The sequence below is a fragment of the Vulpes vulpes genome, chromosome X (genome assembly GCF_048418805.1).
Source record: "Vulpes vulpes isolate BD-2025 chromosome X, VulVul3, whole genome shotgun sequence".
Lineage (NCBI taxonomy): Eukaryota > Metazoa > Chordata > Mammalia > Carnivora > Canidae > Vulpes > Vulpes vulpes.
The window spans coordinates 109,663,662-109,686,155 of NC_132796.1; positions in this window are offsets into that span (position 1 = coordinate 109,663,662).

Below are 22,494 nucleotides of genomic sequence, written 5' to 3' on the forward strand. Positions count from 1 at the left end.
CATATAAAATGGGAATAATAGTCCTGGATTGTAATGTTATATGTGGATTTAAAAGGGAGATAACGTGTGTAGCAGAAGCTACTATCTTTCCAACAAAACCCACTCTCCCCTTCCTTAAGCCCACAGTTAAGTTACTTTTCCCTTGCTGCTCGGCCAGGTAGGCATGGCCATGAGTCTAAGTCGTCTCCAGAGTAACAGGTGTGGATGTGATACAAGAAATTTCCACAAGTGGCCCACCAAACCTCCTCCATGCTCTTCCTGCCTCTGGCTAATGTGTGTTGGTGGTAATCAGGGAACCTTGCAAGCCACTTACGTCATATTTTGAAAAACATAGAACCTCTGTCAGCCTGGGCCACTAGATGACTTATATAGACTAGAGGAACCAGTAAACTGCAATCTCTACTTAAGATGATTATATAAACAAGATACAAATGATTCTTTGAGCTATTATAAGCTTGGGTCCATTTGCTACTACACCCTAACCAACTGTATATCACAGATAAATTGATGAACAGAGTAACTAATTAGCATATCATAAGAGCCTAACCGGTATAGATATATACCCAGATAAGGAATAGACAAATGCAGATAAATTTGAGATATCAAATATTAGTTGCTTGTATGTTCTGTTTGATGGTGCTGTCGATTTTTTTAAAAAAGATTTTATTTATTCATGAGAGACACAGAAAGAGAGGCAGAGACATAGGCAGAGGGAGAAGCAGGCTCCCTGCAGGGAGCCCGATGTGGGACTCGATCCCAAGACCCTGGGATCACAACCTTAGCCAAAGGCAGATGCTCAACCACTGAGCCACCCAGGTGCCCCAATGACCCTGCCCATTCTTATACCAATATCACAACATTTTTTTTTACAACAGTTTGAATACTGTAAACTATACTGGGTTCCTTAATATCTCATAAACTAAGCACCACCTTATTATTTTTCTTTTCTATAAATATCTTGGGTTTTTTTTCCAATAGATTTTAGAATCATTTTGTCAAACTAAAAAAAAAATGCAAGAGATTTTCAACTGGATTGTTATGTACCAATGAAGTAAATGCAGGATAATTAATACATCCACTTTATTCATTTTCCCAGCATAATAAGCTGTTTATATCCACTTATAATCTTCTTTTAGAGAAATAAATGTGTGCTTTTATTAAGTTCATTTCTAATATTTTTGTAATAACTCTGATTAAGATTTTCTTATACTAGAGACGCCTGGGTGGCTCAGTGGTTTAGTGCTTGCCTTCGGCCCAGGGGATGATCCTGGAGACCCTGGATCAAGTCCCACATCGGGCTCCCTGCATGGAGCCTGCTTCTCCCTCTGCCTGTGTCTCTGCCTCTCTCTCTCTCTCTCTCTCTCATGAATAAATAGATTTAAAAAATCTTTTAAAAAAAGGATTTTCTTATACTATGTGTTCTAAAAGATTATTGGTCACATAGAATTAACAATCTCTCATATTATAACATTATATAATCACTTGTGTTGAAGCTGCTAGCTGTCCATTAAAATCCACCTTCCCCTTTTTTAAGCCCACAATTAGATTATGTTTCCCCAGTTAAGCATGACCATAGAACTAAACTGCATCCAAAAGAATAGATGGGGGACGCCAGGGGGGCTCAGCGGTTTAGTGTTGCCCTCGGCCCAGGGCGTGATCCTGGGGTCCCGGGATCGAGTCCCGCATCGGGCTCCCTGCATGGAGCCTGCTTCTCCCTCTGCCTCTCTCTCTCTCTCTGTGTGTCTCTCATGAATAATTAAATAAAATTTTAAAAAGAAAACAACAACCCCCCCCAAAACCCCACAAAGGAATAGGTGTATGTATGTATCTATATGTGTTTACGTGCGTGCTTATATTTATAGGTATATAATCCATGTCTCTGTATTCTCTCTAACATATACATATATCCAAAACAGATATAGATATGTAGATATATTCACGTGATATATCTGTGTGTGTTTGGGTGTGTGACACAACCACTTTACTGAGCTTTCGTCATATCTATTAATTTTTATAGTATTGTAATTTTAATCGGTTATCTCAGCTTCCCTAGTTATATGATCTCTCATAATTCATCTCTTCTTTTTCTATTCTTCCATGTTCCATCTTTCTGCAATGACTAAAATCTATGGAATAGCACTGAATATTAGAACTGATAGAAGATACTGTTGTAATGATCCTGATGTTATTGTAACCACCTTTATGGTTTCAGTATGATGCTGGCTTTGTAAGACTCACATATTTTTAGCCTTATTAGTAATAAATTTATATTTTCTAGTTTTCTATTTAGGATTCTACATTATTTTTTATTTATTTATTTTTTTAAAATATTTTATTTATTCATTCATGTGAGAGAGACACAGGCAGAGGGAGAAGCAGGGAGCCCAATGTGGGACTTGATCCCGGGACTCTAGGATCACACCCTGGGCCGAAGGCAGGCGCTAAACCACTGAGCTACCCAGGGATCCCAGGATTTTACTTTAAACGTGGTCTCTAGTAGGCGTGCCTGGGTGGTTCAGTGGAGCTGACTCTTGGTTTCGGCTCAGGTCATGATCTCAGGGTCCTGAGATCGAGCCCCATGCTGGGCTTTGTGCGCATGGTAGAGTCTGCTTACACCTCTCCCTCGGCTCCTCCCTCTGCACATGCGTGCTTGCTCTCTCTCTCTCTGATGAATAAATAAAATCTTTAAAAGTGGCCTTTAGGTTTTTGTGCTTATTTTAAAATTATCTACTCTCAAGCTTGTATTATAATTTGAAAACAAATTGAGAAATTTTATGTACTTTTTTACGATTTCAAATATTTTAGAGAGCAAAACACAAATAATCACCCATAAAACTGTCTATCCCAGAGCTTTTTGGTTTCAGGGTTATTTTTTTTTTTTAATGTCTTTAAACTTTCTTCCATAGTTATTGATGTATTAGTATTTTCTACATTTTGAGAATTTTTAGTCACTTATATATTCTGGCAAAATTATCCACTTCAGTTAGATTTTATAATTTGTAAGCATATAAATGAACACAGCATTCTCTTCCCCCTATCTTCATTTCTGTGGTTATGTCATAAAAACTAATTTCTACACATTTTGTCTTCTTTCTTCATCATTATACTTGGCAGCAATTTTTCTTACTTTATATTTACTCTACCTCAAATTGTCCTGATTATTCACCAAAATTTTAATTCTGTTTCTTTATGTTTAATTTATTTAAGATTTTTGAGGCAACAATTTGGGGAAGACTAGTTTCTTTTTTCTAACTCTCTAGTTTATAAACAATTGGAAAACATTACAAGAATAATATAGACGGTTGAGACTCCTGGATGGTTCAGTGGTTGAGCCTCTACCTTTGGCTCAGGGCATGATCCTGGAGTCCCAGGATCGAGTCCCACATAGGGCTCCCTGCATGGAGCCTGCTTCTCCCTCTGCCTGTGTCTCTGCCTCTCTCTCTGTGTCTCTCATGAACAAATAAAATCTTTTTTTTTTTTTTAAGAATAATATAGATGGAGTCACAATACAGCAACTCAAATGCAGTTAAAGATGTATTGCAGAATGTATCAGTCTCCTATCCTCCCCTGATATGAACTTACACAGCCATTCATATGCATGCACAAAAGCTAGATAGTGGCTGGAGGTATGGACCATTCCTACAGCGGGCTTGCATTGCCACGTGGTAGATAGGAAGCAAAGTAGATACTTTTTAAGGGCATCCGTATTTAAGGTAAGAGAGAAGGAGGGACAGACATGCCCACGATGCTTGACGTTCCCCCTGTGACTCCATTACTGATTAACATAGTCCCACTGGGTATTGGGACTAGACCTCCCTGTCTTCACCAATCAGACACACATACCTTTGCTCTGCTAGGGAGGTCTGGGCTATGGGTTTTCGAATGGGGCCAGAAAGGTTAACTCCACTACTTCATCACCCTGGGAAGTGCTAGGCGCTCTGGAATCTGACTACATGTATACTGTTGGCTGCTGACAGCTTAGAGCTGAGTCTCTCTTGGTAATTCCTTTCAGGTGGAGGGAGCTTTCATTCCCAAGGTCACACTCATTCCCCGAGGGCAACCCAAATCCAAAATTGGGTAGATATAAGGGTATAAATGTGCTCAGCCACTGTGCCTCAATGTGACAAAAATGGAGAGCCATCCTGGATCCAGACCTCCCCGTGGCTTTGACTATGGTAGAGACCTTCACGATAGCAGCTAAAGTTCAACTGCATCAGCCTGATTCTTCTTTACAGGTAGTGGCTGAGAGTACTTACCCATAAACTTCCTAATATGCAGTTCTCTGTCACAGAGTCTGTTTCCTGGGTAACTCAACCCCAGACAAATGCGTACTGGAAATACCCAGGGGGTTTTTAGTAACACTAGACCCCCCAACCTTGGAGATTCCTATTTAATTGCTCTAGGATAAAGTTGAAGCATTTTAAACACTCCCCAGATAATTCTAATGTGCAGCTAGGGATGAAAACCACTGTCTTAACCCATTGAGCTTAGTAATGAAGCATATGGTGTGGCCATTCCCCTTGGGAAAGTAAACTAGTACTATATCAGGGCATACTGCTCCAACCCCAAAGAGATAGCCTACTCCTGCATCTCTAGTATCAACTACTTCTATTTTACATACCTTCCTGGGACCAGCTATGAAGACAGTTCAAATTTTTGTCCTCAGAAGACTATAAAGTGGGTCAGAATAAGACATTAATAAAATTAATTTCAAGGCTACATTGTACCCTAGGCGGAATATTTTATCTTTATTCTATTTTCCATTTCAAATTATGCCTATCTGCATTGTTTAATACAACTCACCAGAGATTATGCAATTAGCCCAAATAATTACAACATGAAGGATGCCCCACATTTGAATACTCCGAAAGCCCCCTCAATTATTTCTTTCCCAGAGAGAAATTAAAGAACAAAAACAAAATCTCCTCGAATTAAAAGTTCAAAGAAATTAAAGTTAGAAATGTTTGCACTTCCAAATTTCTTATTCCTGTAGATCTCAGTCTGGGGGCTCCTGTGCAAGGGCATGTGTCGAGATGCATTTGTTTCTTCAGCATTCGTAACTAATCTCCTCTAGAAATGTGTTAAGTGCTTTAGTACTAACTCAAAAGTTGAAATAATCCAACTTCCTATCTGTCACTTGTTTCCCTTTTCCAAAGCATTTCAGTGCATCAAATAAATTTAGGAATCAGGGGGACGCCTGGGTGGCTCAGTGGTTGAGGGTCTGCCTTCAGCTCATGTCATGATCCCAGGGTCCTGGGATAGAGTCCCGCATCAGGCTCCCCACAGGGAACCCGCTTCTCCCTCTGCCTGTGTCTCTGCCTCTCTCTGTGTGTGTCTCTCATGAATAAATAAATAAAATCTTAAAAAAAAAAAAAAAAGAAAATTTAGGATCAGGAACATAAACCAGCAGTACCTAAGTTTCCTTGAGCAACATTATATTCCTAGAACCTGGTAGTTTGTATGTTAAAAGTGCCCACTATTGTTAGCAGCCAGACAAAAGCAGACGCAGTTGGTGTAACAGAAGTAGGCAGAAAAAGCATTAGAGATGAAAGCGGTAATGCAATTATTATTTTGATTTTTGTGCTTTGTTATTTGATTGCTGTCAAAGTTGAATATTTTCACATAAGCTAATTATCTTAAATACTTATTATATGACAGCCTGTCCAAGATTTGAAGTATATAATTTACACATACAATATACTTAGGTTCCTTAGGGCAATGAGAAAACCATAATAACCTTGTGGATTGCTTGGTTATTGATTTATAAAATTGTATTAGTTTTCTTTCTTTTTTTTTTAAGATTTTATTTATTTATTTATTCATGAGAGAGGCAGAGGCATAGGCAGAGGGAGAAGCAGGCTCCCGGCAGGGGAGGGACTCACTCGATGTGGGACTCGATCCCAGGACCCCGGGATCATGCCCTGAGCTGAAGGCAGATACTGAGCTATGCAGGTGAATTTTGAAATTAATCTGCTCTAAGGATTTTCGGCCTAAAAAATCGTATGGTGATACAGACTAGTCCAGAAGCCTTCTTAAGTGTATACTGTAAAGGAAGTCAAAGACAAACATGCTAAAGTGAAAATGCATACAATGTTCCCCAAAAATTAAAACCTCCCAAATACAAATATGCTCTAAATGCAGAGTCAAGGCCTACTGTTGGAAGCTATTCACTGGTACTGAAGTAGGTCATCGATTCATTCTGCTTCTTTGTATCTAGCTAATTTTCTCCTCTGCCTTGCTCAACCTCAACCTACCCTCATATTATTTTAATCTGATTGTTTCACGTGCCTTCCCCAGACATCCTCAATTGTGGTTCTCCTGAAATCAATCTGTCCATATGGGAAACATCAGAGACCTATACCCGAGTAACAGGCATAATTTGAAATCTTTTCACCATTATATGGCATCATCTAATATGCCCAAAGGACACCTCAACAATTCTGGATACACATAGAGGTAACTTGCACTTATCCTTACGTAGCTAATCTGGTCTCTATTCCTACCTTATTTTCTGACAGTTCAATTCCCCATGGGTTATGGAAACCCTGAATACCTTTTCCTCAAGGACCAGATTCTTGATTCCCATGTGATAGCTGCTAACGATATCTGATGGGATTCCCACAGTTATGCCTAATAATTTGAAGCTCTTCAGATACAACCACCTTCAAGGGACCACAGTTGAACAGACAATATCCCTTTTGGCTCCAGCAGGTGAGATTTCATAACCTCAGTCCACATGTGGGGTTTAGTTGATGCTACTATAGAACATCTCTGCTTGCCTCCCAACACACACACACACACACACACACACACACACACACACACACACACACATCAGTTTATTTCCATTTATATGCTTTTGCTTTGTAAATGGTAGAAGAGGGAGAAAGTCTGATGAGAGATTTGTGTGAGGAGTTATACCCAGAATATCTTTATTTCAATGTTTTTAGTAACTATGAACGATCCCATCTTATTGATGTGTTATAATTTATTTGATCACTCTTCCAATAACAGGCATTTAGTTTGTTTTCAAAAATTTTTGTGAACAATACTGAATACCCTATTACTTATGCCCTTATACACTAGTGGGATTGAGTAAAAGGAGACATATAAATAATATAAATGTAAATATATATATTAAAGCAAATATTAATGCAAGTATAAATATAAATCACCCAATTGCTTTCTAAAGTATTTGTAATGTTTCACATCTCTACTATCAATGGGTAATCTTTCTACTATTATCCACTTATTGGGTACAAAATGGTATTTAATAGTTACTTTAATTTAGATTTCTTAACTACAAGTAAAATTTGATCATCTCTTCATGTATGTTTGGTCATTGATTTGCTGTTTTGTGAAGTGTCTATGAATCATCTTTTTTACCCATTTTCCCTGTGTACTATCTTTTCCATATCACTTTGTAAGAGTTCTCTGCACATTACAGTGTTTTATTTATTTTTCTAAAGATTTATTTATTTGAGTGAGACAGAGAGTTGAGGGAGAGGCAAAGGGAGTGGGAGAGAGAATCCTCAAGTAAACTCCCTGCTCAGTGTGGAACCTGACATGGGGCTCAATCCCAGGACCCTGAGAGATCATGATCCAAGCCAAAATTAAGAGTGGGATGCTTAACCAACTGAGCCACCTAGGAACCTCTGTTTTAATGTTTTATTTGTTTCCATTTCTATCACTTGTCCATGATTTTTGCTTGTGGCATTTTACAACACAAATTTCTAATTGTATTGTCAAGTATGTTTATCTTTGTCTCATAGCCTTTGGATTTCCAGTCTTAGTTAAGAAATTTAAATCTTGAATCTTAAACTATACATTTAATTTCATGTATTTTCTTACAAGATTTTATGGATTAATTACATATGTAACTGGAATTATTTGGGGTTATATGATGAAAACCTACTACCTTTATCTTCCAGATGGACTGCAAACTGTGCCAGGACTATAAAACAATTCTTTTCTGACAGAACTGAACTACTTACAACTGTCATATACTAAAATCTCATAGATACTTATATACATCTCTGTACTCTTAGTATGTTCTAGTAATATGATCCTGGGGTCATGAGATTGAGCCCCATGTGGGGCACCCTGCTCAGCAGAGAGTCTGCTTATCCTTTTCCCTCTGCCCCCCTACCGATGCTCTCTCTTGCATTCTCTTTCTGATAAATAAATAAAATCTTTTAAAAAAAGATGCATATCAACTCAGATAAGAGCTCACCTCTACAGAAGGAGAGAGGAGTAAGATGGTGAGAGGAATTTTAACTATATGAAATTTATACATTGGTTTAAAAATATTTGAAGTGTATACCAAAGCAGTAACATCTTTCCACTATAGATGATGGGCACACAGATTACATTAATTTCCACAATTTTCTGTAAGTTTTAAATACCTCATAATTTAATCATTACTGTTTAAGTGAATTTATTTTTGAAATTCAGCATGGGGATACTTTGCTTCTATGTTTCCTCCTCCATCAGGTCTTCCTTTTCTCCCTCACTTCTATTATTATATGTTAGACTCTCTAGCTCTGTCTCCTATTTATGTTATCTTGTTTTTATTCCTTATTCTCATTTTAACATTTTTATACTTTTGCTCTCTATTGTAAAATACCTCTTCCAGTTGGTCTTCTAGATTAACTATATGTATTCTTTTAACCTGAATCTAACTGAATTTTATATTTCAGCAAGCATTTATCCAAGAAATTTTTATTTATACTTTCGTGGTATCTTTTGGATTCTAATCTAGAATTTGCTTTAGTGTGTTTCATCTCTTCTCTACTAAGCTGCTATTTCAAATCGTTAATTTCCCTTCCTCCCTACTCCAAGCTGCTAATTTCCCCTTAAAGGTGAAACAATTATACCACCTGCTCATTTATGGGCATAGAAAGTTCCTCCTACTTGTTAGTCAACTATAATGAGTTCCTTCACCATTTCTACATGTCCATCTGCCACAGTCTCATAGGCAATGCTGGGCCAGTAGCTAGTGAGGCACAGTGAGTGGGAAGGGAAGATATTTCCCAGTTATAATATAGAAAATTAGTTCAACTCATCTGGAAGGCCTTCTCAAGAACAGTTCATGCCAACATAACTTCTTGTAGGGCTGGAGCCTACAGTGGTTAAGGTTAATCCTTAGCCACCATCTATGTGTGCTGAAGAGATACACTTTGGCCATACACAGATCTACAATTAGCAAATTCAAGCTAAAAGACTTCCTCCAGATCCTCCCAGAGAGGTAGGTGTCCTCTCAACCAACATATTCCTCATTCTTGTTCCATCCCACTACTACAATAGTGAAATAGAACCTGCTTTCCTTTTATTTTTTTTTTAAGATTTTTATTTATTTATTCATGAGAGACACAGAGAGACATAGGCAGAGGGAGAAGTGGGCTCCCCATGGGGAGCCCGATGTGGGACTCGATCCCAGGACCCAGGGATCATGCCCTGAGCCAAAGGCAGATGCTCAATCACTGAGCCACCCAGGTACCCCTAGAACCTACCTTCCAATGGATCATATGTATAAAATAAGAACAAGAACCTGGGCAGGTAGATCAAACTTTGTTGATCTGCTTTAGAATATTTAAAAAGACAATATTTAACATCTAGACACTTAGGCCACTATAAATTATTGCTATAAAGTAATCATTCAAGAGGTATTTTGTGAGAATCTGGGACAAGTAGAGTCACTCCAGGGTCCAGGTCAAAACCGTATCTCTGTCCCTTCAACAGATGGTGTTGGGAATACTGGACAGCTACATGCAAAAGAGTAAAGCTGGACCACTTTCTTACACCATACACAAAAATAAACTCAAAGTGGATTATAGACCTAAACATGAGACCTGAAACCATAAAAATCCTAGAAGACAGGCAGTAATTTCTCTGACATCAGCCATAGCAACATTTTTCTAGATATGTCTCCTGAAGCAAGGAACACAAAAGCAAAAATAAACTATTGGGCTTACATCAAAGTAAAAAGCTTCTGCACAGTAAAGGAAACAATCAACAAAACTAAAAGGCAACCTTCATAATGGGAGAAGATATCTACAAATGACATATCGGATAAAGGGTTACTATTCAAAATAGATAAAGAACTGATGCAATGCAACACCCAAAAAACCAAACAATCCAATTAAAATTGGGCAGAAGACATGGACAGACATTTCTCCAAAGAAGATATCCATATGGCCAATAGACCTATGAAAAGATGCTCAACATCACTGATCATCAGGAAAATGCAAATCAAAACTACAACGAGGTATCACCTCACACCTGTCAGAATGGCTAAAATCAACAAAGAAGAAAGAGCTGTTGGTGAGGATGTGGAGAAAAAGGAAGTCTTTTGCAATGTTGGTAGGAATGCAGACTTGTGCAGCTACTCTGGAAACCAGTACAAAGTTTCCTCAAAAAGTTAAAAATAGAACTACCCTACAATCCAGCAATTGCAATACTAGGTACTTACCCACAGGATATAAAAATACGGATTCAAAGGGATACATGCACCCTAATATTTAATGCACCAGTATCTACAATAGCTAAATTATGGAAACAGCCCAAATATCCATCAACTGATGAATGGATAAAGAAGAGGTGGTGTATATATACAATGGAATATTACTCAACCATCAAAAAATGAAATCTTGCCATTTGCAATGATATGGCTGGAGCTAGAAAGTATAATGCTAAGTGAAATAAGTCAGTCAGAGGGGCACCTGGGTGGCTCAGTCGGCTAAGCATCTGCCTTTGGCTCAGGTCATGGTCCCATGGTCCTGGGATTGAGCCCCACATGGGGCTCCCTGCTCAGCAGAGAGTCTGTTTCTCGCTCTCACTCCGCCCCTGCCCTGCTTCACACCCTCGTTTATGAGCAGTCTCTCTCTCTCTAATAAATAAATAAATAAAATCTTTAAAAAAGAAGGCAGAGAAAGATAAATACTATATGATTTCATTCATATGCGAAATTTAAGAAACAAAACAAACGAGCAAAAGCCAGGGGCAAGGGGAGAGAGAGGCAAACCAAGAAAAAGACTCTAAACTACAGAGAACTGGTGGTTACCAGAAGACAGGTGGGTGGGGAGGTTAATAGGTCATGGTGATTAAGGACTACACTTGTGATGAGCACCAGGTGTCTGATGAAAGTGTTCAATCACTATATTGTATACCTGGAACTAATATTACACTGTGTTAACTAACTGGAATTTAAATAAAAACTTAAAAAAAAGAAATAAAAAAAATGAGCAAAGGGAAAAAATAGAAAGAGGTAAATCAAGAAACAGACTCTTAATATAGTTAAGAGGTGACAAACTGATGGTTACCAGAGGGGAGGTGGGTGGGGGAATGGGTGAAAGAAAGGATGGGGATTAAAGAGTACACTTATCGTAACGAATGCTGAGTAATGTATAGAAGTGTCCAATCACTATATCGTACACCTGAAACTAATATAACACTGTATGTGAACTACCCTGGAATTAAAATTTAAAAATGTATCTCAGAGTTGATCTCCCTTCATGGAGTGCCCAGCATAGAACCAAACAATACATGGGCACCTTGTTGATTTGATTCTCTGGGAGTCTCCTGAGATGACAGTGCTTGACAGAGACATAGACATAGACATGCCCATGGAAGGTAGTGACAGTGAATTTCTCTAGGAGGCTTTTCTAGCAGTGGATTAAAAAAAAATTGGAAATAGAACAAGAAAGCAAGATCAAGGTGGATACTATGTGTGAATTCAGCTGACAGACTTGTGATTGATTCCTTGTGAGAAATCCTTATTTTTTAAAAGATTTTATTTATTTATTCATAGAGACACACAGAGAGAGAGATTGAGAGAGAGAGAGAGAGAGAGAGAGAGAGAGAGAGAGAGAGAGGCAGAGACACAGCCAGAGGGAGAAGCAGGCTCCATGCAGGGAGCCTGACGTGGGACTCGATCCTAGGTCTCCAGGATCACACCCCGGGTTGCAGGCAGCGCTAAACCGCTGCACTACTAGGGCTGCCCTCCTTGTGAAAAATCCTTATTTGAGAACTTGCAGAAATAACTGAGGTAGGTTTGGATGAGAGGAACAAGATCGTTGTTTGTATACAGTTTATTTATGCAATAAATATTTGGGTAGCTTGGTAATAATAATAACCAACACTTATCAAGTGATTTCTATGTGTCAAGTGACTTTTTCTACTTGTATTAACTTATTTTTATTTATTTTTTAACTTATTTTTATACTCTCACTTAGTGAGTTTGTTACTGTTGTTACACCCTACTTTACAGGTGAGGCAACTGAGACTAAAAAGGTCAAATGACTAGTCTAATGTCACAAATCTTCAAAACCTGGGTACTTTTAGCCTCCACATTCTATATTATATGCATTTGAACTGTGAACTTTACACAGGATAAATACTGAGGTCTCTAACATAACCTGGTTGTAAATTAATAGGCGCTGAAAAGAGATTTTTTTTTTTTAGATTTTGTTTATTTATTCACAAGAGAGGCAGAGCCATAGGCAGAGACAGAAGCAGGCTCCCTGTGGGAACCCGATGCGGGACTCCATCCCAAGACCCTGGGATCATGCCCTGAGCCAAAGGCAAACGCTCAACCAAGTAATGTTTCAGGAAGGTAACTTTTCACCAGAAACAGAAACAAGGAAAATGGATATCTAACCTCAACTGTTCTTCAATATAAGCAAGTTAGTATTTAATAAGTGTTATCTGAAAGAGTTATGTACAAAATACTGTTAATATGTGCTAGGCTGCTGAGTTTTTGATCAATTTTTTAGTCTTCAATGGTAGTCATTCAATCACTACAGTTATAGAAATAGGAATCTAATGTAGGTTTCTTGTGTTTGGTTAATTACCAAAGACATTAAACTATAATCCATCCATGTATTTACCCCCTCAACCAATGTTTACTGATCTCCTACTATGAAATGGACATAGAACAATAAACAAAACAGACAAAAAAAGTCTCTTTTCTTTCTAACACTGCAAGGATTGTATCTGAGCAAAATAATTTCCCTTTTCCTTATTTAGTGATAATTCCATAGCAGCTTCCTGAGAAAAATATTGTTATGAATACACACAGAGCAAATTTCATTAGATGTAAGCAGGTTAGAAGACTTTCTCTACAAATGTTGAGATAGTAAATATTCTCAGCACTGCAGGCCATATATTCTCTATCACAAATAACTTGACTTTGCCCTTACAGCATCAAAGCAGCCATAGATAATGTGTAAATGGATGAATATGACTGTATTCCATCCAATATAACTTTTTTTTTTTAAACAAAATCAGATAGTAGCTGGATTTGGCCCATGGGCTCTAGTGTTTTGACTCCTGGTCATGACCATTTCCAGGATAAAAGAAAAAAACTTTTTAGAAATGGATTTTCAGGGGATGCCTGAGTAGCTCATCAGTTTGGTGCCTGCCTTTAGCCCAGGGCATGATCCTAGAGTCCTGGGATCGAGTCCCACATCATGCTCCCTACATGGAGCCTGCTTCTCTCTCTGCCTATGTCTCTCATGAATAAATAAAATAAAATAAAATAAAATAAAATAAAATAAAATAGAAATGGATTTTCAGATGAAGTTAATTTTACAGTGAAATCATATATAGCCTAAATAAGTTAAGGTACAAGACTGTATGACCTTGCAATCTGTGCATTTATGAAATGTAAATGGATTAAATTATAGTGACAGATAATTGATGGCATAAAGCTGTTGAATTGTGCTGCCAGCAAACCCATAGAAAACTCGTCTTTACATCAAGCTCATAATAGAGGACATTTTTCTTACCAAAAAGAAAAAAAAGTGCCTTCAATTGCCAAAATTCAAAAAACTCTGGTCATATAGAAAGCAGTGGAGCCACCAAAAAAGTGCAAATATGGTTACTTAGTATTCTGATTTGAAATACAGAGTTGCAGCAGCATATCTCCAGAGATAGAACCAAGCCTTTTATACAATTGATAAAAATTCAAATGATAAGAGTTTCATTCTTAGCCAGTACATAAGCAGAAACATAAAACTTAGCAATAATATCCCCGGAAACCCTCATTACTAAGTATGAGTAGGACAGCAACAATAGGACACACAGACCAGGTAGGGCCCATATGAAACTATAACCCTTCCCTTAGTCATACTGATTAGGGTTATCAGCAATTCCTTACTGAGGAAGAACCAGGGAATGAGAGTTAGAACTCCCTCTACATCCTGTTTCTCATCCAGAACAGGGCATTAGCCATTCTCAACTGATACTTTTGTAATCTTCACAGAACTCCTGAGTCAAAAGGCTTCTGTGAGTACAATTCCTCCATGTATGCAATTAAATATTGATACCAAAATTTTTCAGACCCTGATTATTAGAGTTAAGGCTCTGTTGCCCACAGAAGCCAACTCTAATTAATGGGTTTCTACTGATCCACGATGGGACTTGATTATCAAGAAAGATAAGTGCATTATATTGATAAATATCAGATACATAAACATCTCTGAGTTCATAGTACTAAATAATAACTCATTGGACACCTTTGGAGATTGTAGACAACTCATTACTATACAGATCAATAGAGGGAGAGAAGTAAACATTTACCTTACCTTTCGCATGCAACCTCAGGGTATCCAAATAGTTGAAAAAACACATTTATCTTTTACAACAGGATTCTAGGTAATAAAGGCAGAATGAAGGATGGTATTAGGAAAAACACTTTTGCAACCCTGAATAACATAATGGAGCAAAGCCATCATCATCATTGTTGTTAAGACCATCAGATGAAATATTGATGGGAACTTTATGTTGGAGAGATCAGACCGATATAACTGAAGGCATTGATGAATCTTGACATCACTAAAAATGGGATATCCAGATATTAATTGTCTCATGGTTTCTTGCAAGAGAAAGTACACAAAACCACATATGAAGTACTCATATAAAAAGAATTTAACCTGAATCTAATCATGCCTCCAGATCTAACTCATAGTTTGCAGAAAATACAAGATAAGCAAACCGCAAGATAACAGTCAAAACCAGAATGTGAGCCATTCTACGGGACGAAGGACCTATTTTTCTCTGATAAATTAATTATATGATAAAGAGGTATCGGGGGACTATTTAAGAAAAAATGAGACAAGATAAATCCAATGCAAATCAACTGTAAAGAGACATTTTTGAGACAATTATGGTTATTAAACTTGAACTGAACATTACATGATTTTAAGTATTATTTTGTTAGATGTGATAATGACATAACGGGCATGCCAAAAGTCCTTAGAAGTTAGCAACTCATACAGAAGTATTTATAAGTTAAATGATGTGATGTCTGGAATTTAATCTAAAATATTCTCCCCCAAAAAGTGGGAAGACTAGGTGATACAAGGTAAAATGTTGGTAATCGTTGAAACTGGTTAATGGATACATGGGAGTTCATTATAGTAATATTATTTACTCGACTTTTATGTAGGTTTGATGATTTGGGAGGTAAAGAGTTAAAAGATGCTGGTACCAGAGGTACAAAACTGAGTAAATTAGACTCAGTATAGAAAGTTAACAAAATGAGACTTGTTTTAAATTGGATAAGCTTACAATGCTATACTCACATACAATCAAGTATGCTATTTCTTATTTGAAATTACCCAGTATTTTGGCTCAATTTACCAGCCATTAATTACTGAATAGTCAATAAGCTAGACTTATATTTCATAAAGTCATTTCCCGCTTTCCCGTCATAAAGAAAGAGATCTGTGTTTCATTTGTGTGTGGACATTCATGTTAATCAAATTATCAATATCTGTTCAAATCTCAAATACTAAACATAATATAAATACAAAGAGCTGTTGATTATCCAGAAGTCAGAGACAGGTCAATGCACTGAGAATGTGTTTGTGCAGACATAGAGTCAATCATGGCTTGCATTACCAAAACCTAAATATGTAAGAAATGTTAATATTGTTTGAAAATACAGGCATCGCAGAGATAAAGTAGGGGTAATACAGACCTCAGTATGAATGCAGTTCGAAAGATGATGAAAAAAGACACCAAATACCAGTAGTATCTCCTCAATAGAGTAGTAGGCCTTCATAGTGAAACGATAGATACATTTATAATTTCTTCTTTGATTTCCTTTGCACTTTAAAATTTCTTCAACAAAGACATATCATTTATGAAATCAAATTTAATTTTAAGAAAATAAATGCAGAAATACGTGGGAAGATGTAGGACACCTAGATGACAGCCTATGAATGTAAGTTCAGTCTAATACATGAAATGCAAAGAAAAGGTGATCAAGATCAGCAAAAGACAAGACTCTCAGGTTTGCAAAGGCTCTATTTTTTAAAGAAAAATTAAGGAATAATATGATGTAGCTACAGACAACTTTTCTAGAGGGGAATAAGAAAGTTTGGCTTGTTGAGATTGTATTATGGACCAAGTTGCATGTAAAGAACATTTAGTCAGGAACATTTGCCTGTTTTTGTTTATTGCCTCATCCTTGGGATCCCACCAAATACTCGGTGCATGGTTGGCACTTACACATTTGTTGAAGGAAGGAATACATGAAGGTATTTTCTCAGTCTCTGCAGTAAACCTTTGAAATAGGTGATGACAGAGAGCTAAGTAACCTGCACAAGATCACATAGGCACAAGATCACATAGGCAATATAGACTGAAACCAAAAGTATCTGACTCCAAAAATGGTTGTGCTTTCCACACAAATTCACTGAAACTATGTGTTTTGTAATATCATGCACACATCACTGGTAAGATTAAGGCACATCAGTAGGTATCATTCGGAATTAGTCAACCTACAATGCAACCAACGAATACTGTAAAAGTCAGTCTTACTCTTGCAGATTGTAGCATGTTACAAGATTATACAGAAAGGGAGAAGGTTCAGGTCATGTTAGTGAGTGTAACCAAAGAGAATGGTCAACAAAAATATGTAGAAGATAAATCTCTGTAACATGATGCTATAAATGTATAAAATTTAAGGCTTGCAAAACTTGAAAAAGGGGAAAGGAGATCCTATAACGTTGAAGGGACAGACCTTTAAAGTCACATTGAAGACTATAAAGGAATTTCAGGAGAGGGGAACAAAGTGAGGAAGCCTGAAAAGAGAGCCCTAGGCTCCACTCTATCATCTTAGTGAATTCCTGTCCCTCTCTAGATCTGTTTCCTCACATCTAAAGAAGTGGTTATATTAGTACAGGAGACACAAATGTACCTGCTGAACCATTTCCCAAATCTCTTGTTTTCCAAAAATTTTCCTTTATTCTTGTGCCTCACTCCCCTCTTCAGTACACAAGGTTACAGAGAGAGCAGCTATGTTTCCACGGTATCATCCCATTTTCTTTTACCACAATTTTTGGTCCCAGGTTTGAGTGCCTGACCCGAAAATGAGAACCACCCCTTCCCCCATGATTTTGATAAAGGAGCTGTAAACCCTAAGAGCTGTGCACAAAAGAGCTGGTCTGTATCAAGATCAAGGAATCAAGCAGATGTGCAATGTAGCAAAGACAAGAGGAAGAGAAAGACCATTCCTGGTTCTAGAAGATGCCCCACTGTTCTTATAATAAATCCTTCTCCCTTTTCCTAAGCCAGCTACAGCAGAACTTAGTTATCTCCAACAAAATACCCATCTAACATAACTAGGATCCTTTAGTAATTTTTTGGGCTCTCACATCCTCAAATTGCACAGGTAATTGTGGCATTTGTATTGAACGGTATGCATGTCAAATTGACTCAAGTGTGGTTACAATGCAAGTCTCATGAGGGCGGAGATCTTTATTTTGCTCACTGATTTATCTTATATGCCTAGGACAGTGCCTTCCACCACAGTAGTTCTCAGTAGATATTGAATGAAAATAAAGGCTTATGGGAAACCAGTGAGCCATCTATTTCCATATGTCAGTAAAGCCAGATTATAGATAATTGGAAGGTATAAGTATAGATGTTATCTAGAAAGATTTAGGGAGCCTATGCTAAACCACAAATATAATGAAAGCTGGGTTTAAGAAAAATATTTCAAAGGATTTCCATTGATATTGAGATAAATAGAAACATCCTTGGAATTGACTATAAAAGCTTACATGGACTGACCCCTCACGACATCATCCACAAAATGCTCAGCAAGCTCCTTGTCAAGGCAATGCTTAAGCCACACAGCTTGCTTGCCTTTTTTTTTAATATGCCAACTGTGCTCACACCACAGAACATTATGTATGCTATTCCTCCTGCTTGAAAAAATATTCCTTCCCCAAATTTCCTGAGTGAACCCCACTCATCCTCCAGATTTTAGCTTAATTATCACTCCCTGTAGAACGCTTCCCTTGTCGTGGCTAAAATTTCCCATGTCTAGGTTAAAATTGCACCTTTGTTGATGTGATTTGAAAAAAAAAATTAGCATCCATCTTTCCAATTCGCCTGTATGAGGTGGAGAATGTATCTCCTTTACTTCACCAGAGGAGCCTCTGCTTCTGGAATAATACCCAGCATATACTAGTTGATCAATAATAACATTCTGATTAACGAATGAATGAGTAAACACAATCCTGGCAGTCATACTCAACATACTCAAGATTAATTAGAGTAAGCAAACTGCATGTATTTATGCAAAGAAAATGAAAACACAAATTCGAGAAGATGTATGCACTCCTGTGTTTACTGAAGCATTATTTATAATAGCTGAGATATGGGAGCGACCCAATGTCCATCGATAGATGAATGGATAAAGATTTGTACACACACACACACACGCACACACACACACACAGAAGAATATTACTCAGCCAAAAAAAGGGTAAGATTTTGCCATTTGCAACAAGAAGGGGGGACCTAGATGGTATTATTATGCTAAGTGAGTTAAGTCAAACAGAGAAAGGCAAATACCACATGATTTCACTTACATGTGGAAGCTAAAAAAACAAAATGAAAAAACAAACAGGGATCCCTGGGTGGCTCAGCGGTTTAGCACCTGCCTTCGGCCCAGGGCGTGATCCTGGAGTCCCGGGATCGAGTCCCACGTCGGGCTCCCTGCATGGAGCCTGCTTCTCCCTCTGCCTGTGTCTCTGCCTCTCTCTCTCTCTCTCTGTGTCTCGCATGAATGAATAAATAAATAAATAAATAAATAAATAAATAAATAAATAAATAAATAAAAATATTAAAAAAAAGAAAAAACAAACAAAAAGCAGAATCAGACCTATAAATACAGACAACTGACGGTTGTCAGAGGGGAGGGGTGATGAGGGGATGGGCACAATGGGTGCAGGCAAAGGGGAGATAGAAGCTTCCAGCTATGGAATGAATAAGCCACAAGAACGAAAGGCACAACGTAGGGACTATAGTCAATGGTATCGTAATACACCACTGTGTGGTGAGCATAGCAAAATGGGTAGAGTTGTTGAATCACTATGTTGTACGCCCGAAACTAATGGAATATTGGGTGCCAATCATACTCAACAAAAGAAAAAGAAAACTAAAACAGAGGTGTCAAATGAGAGACAGTACTTAAAACTGGTGTAAGGATATTATCTTCTAGACTAGGATTACAGCAATGGAAATGGAGAGAAAGGTATAAGTATGGGACTATTTTTCATTAGCTGACTTTTTTTTTTCTTTACACTATAAAACAAAAAGGGTCACCTGGGTGGCTCAGTCAGTTGGGTGTCTGTCTGCCTTGGGTTCAGGTCATGATCCCAGGGTCCTGGGATCGAGCTCTATGTCCAACTCCTTGCTCAGTGGGGAGTCTGCTTCTCCCTATGCCCCAACTCCCACTCATGCTCTCTCTCTTGCTCTCCCTCAAATAAATAAAATCTTTATAATAAGTATTTATCATAAAAAGTTCACGTAGCCCAAAAGAGTCTATATGAAGAATAAAAGTCCCCAACCCGAGTCCCCTGAATCTCATGTGGCCATACAGTTCATTGTTAACAGTTTTGTTTTCCTCCAGGGTGAAAATATAAGTATGTTTGTATTTAAATATGTATGTTTTCTTTTCACTGTACACATGAGATTTTATAAGGTATCCTTTTTGCATCTACATACCTGTTTTTCATCCTCCTCCACCCTGCTCTTTTCTTAGGCAGACCGAAACGTACGGATGACATCACCCAAGTTCTCTTGCCCCCTCCTCTGGCTTTCAAGAGGGTTCAGCCAATGGGAGGTTTTGGCAGATTAGAGAAGTGAGTTACATAGGAACCGTTATCTCCGGGCTCCCTCCTTGCAAGGACACTTCACCTGTGCTGCGTCCCTCCATAGAAGAAACTTCTCTCAGTTCAACCCACTCCACAGGGTTTGTCTCCTTCCCAATCCTTCTCACTTTTCCCTTTTCTCATCCATGTGGCCCTAGGAGTGGAAGCAACGGTGCTGTTGCTTAGATGCAGGTTCCTACACTATTCTTTGTTGGTAATGCTATGACCCACTCGCATCTTGGTAATTAACTGCTTCATAAAAAACCCTCTTCACATTATCCTAATTTGGTGGATCATCAATTTCCTGCTGGGACCTGACTGACATAGGTATCATGCTCTATATAGTGCAGTGTCCTTCATTTTTCCACCGTGCATCATTTTACTAATTCTGTGAAGCCAATTTTTCATATTTCAACATCTTTGTAATTGGGATGCATTTTACAATTAATACTGCATTACAGCTTAATTCTCAGGGTTTTCACTTCCTTAGTGGTATATGAAATGGCGGTGTCTCAGAATTGATGAAATATAATAATATATCTTGGACTTCTATGCCTATCACTACAAGAGGATAGAATAAAGAATATTTGATGGGGGGAAATTCATTGTGGGGGCTTCTGAGAGAGAAGACAAACATAATCACATATTTGAGCTCAGATACCTGAGAGAATAGTAGTGTCACCGAGGGAATTACAGCCATGAGCAGGGAAGCTGGTTTGCATAGAAGACAATACCGAATTTTTTAAAGTCCAATGGGTACTTGGAGGTAAAAGCATTAAGGTTTAGATTAGAAAGCATCACTGGGGATCATAATAAACTTTTGAGAAGAAGCCAGTGTCCTTCGTGTGGACTCGTCTTAGCTTAGGCTGCCATAACAGAGTATCATAGACTTAAAAACAGACATTTATTTTTCTCATAGTTCTTGAGGCTGGAAGTCCAAGATCAAGTGCCAGTGTGGTTTGGTTCAGGTGAGAGATGTCTTCCTGACTTGCAGATGGCTGCTTTCTAACTGTGTGCTCACATGGCCTTTCCTTGGTACATAGGGAGAAAGGGAGAAGACAGGGAGGCAGGAAGAGAGAAGCATTCTTTCCTTACAGAGCCAGCAGTGCTATCGTATTAGGGTCCCACCCTCATGATCTCATCTAAACCTAATTACTTCCCAGAGGTCCCATCTCCAAACACCATCACATTGGGGGCTAGGGCTTCAACATATGAATTTGGGGGCACACAAACCACTCCATAGCATTCTGTTCCTGGCCGTTCCCTCCCAAATTCATATCCTTCCCACATACAAAATATACTCAATCCATCCCAATAACCCAAAGACTCTTAACTTGTTCAAGCAACAAGTATAAAGTCTAAAGTCCAAAGTCTCATATAAATATCATCTAAATAAGATATGAGCGAGATTTGAGATACAGTTCATCCTGGAAAAATTCCTCTCCAGCTGTGAACCTGTGAAACCAGATAAGTTTTGTGCTTCAAAAACACAGTGGTAATAAGACAGGTATTGGATAGACATTCCCATTACAAAAGCGAGTATTCAGAAGGAAGAAGAGAGTGACAGGTCCCAAACAAGTCCAAAAACTATTAAATCAACTTCCATTATATCTTCAGTCTTGAGAATAATACTTTATGGCTTGGTGTCTTGCCTTCTAGATCTCCTGGGATAGCACCATTACCCCCATGATTCTATGTGGGGAGTTTTGTCTCCATAGCTCTGCTGGGCTGGGGTACTGTTGGAAGGTCCAGCTCCTATAGCGCCACCAAGATCGTCTCAGTTCTTTTATGTCAAAGTATTTGGGGACACCCACTAAAGGGGGGGGGAAAGCTTTCTCAATTACCAAATAGTCTGTAAACTAGACAATATCAGCCAATTTCCAATTCGCATACTCTCTTCACACCAATGAGAAATAAGGATACATGGAAGGCAGAAATTGAGAAAAGGAAATAGATGGAGCAATAGTTAGCTATGTACAAGGAAGAGTCAGGGATGTCTGTTGAGCACTTTTCCTAGTACTTGAGAGGTGATTTCTATATGTTGACATTTGGTATCTTATCAAAATCATAACGAATCTGTCTAATTGTCATTCAATCCTGGCTGACCATTTCCCTCTTGGCCTGGCTAAAAATTTCTCTCATTCATTCACCAACTCAACAAATATATTTTGATCAGTTTTTTTTTGGTGCCAAATAAAAAACGATTTTATTAATTAAAGATTTTATTATTAATTTAATGTTTATAATTAAAGATTTTATTAATTTATGAGAGAGAGAGAGAGAGAGAGAACGTGAGCACATGCGCATACAGGAGCACGGGGAG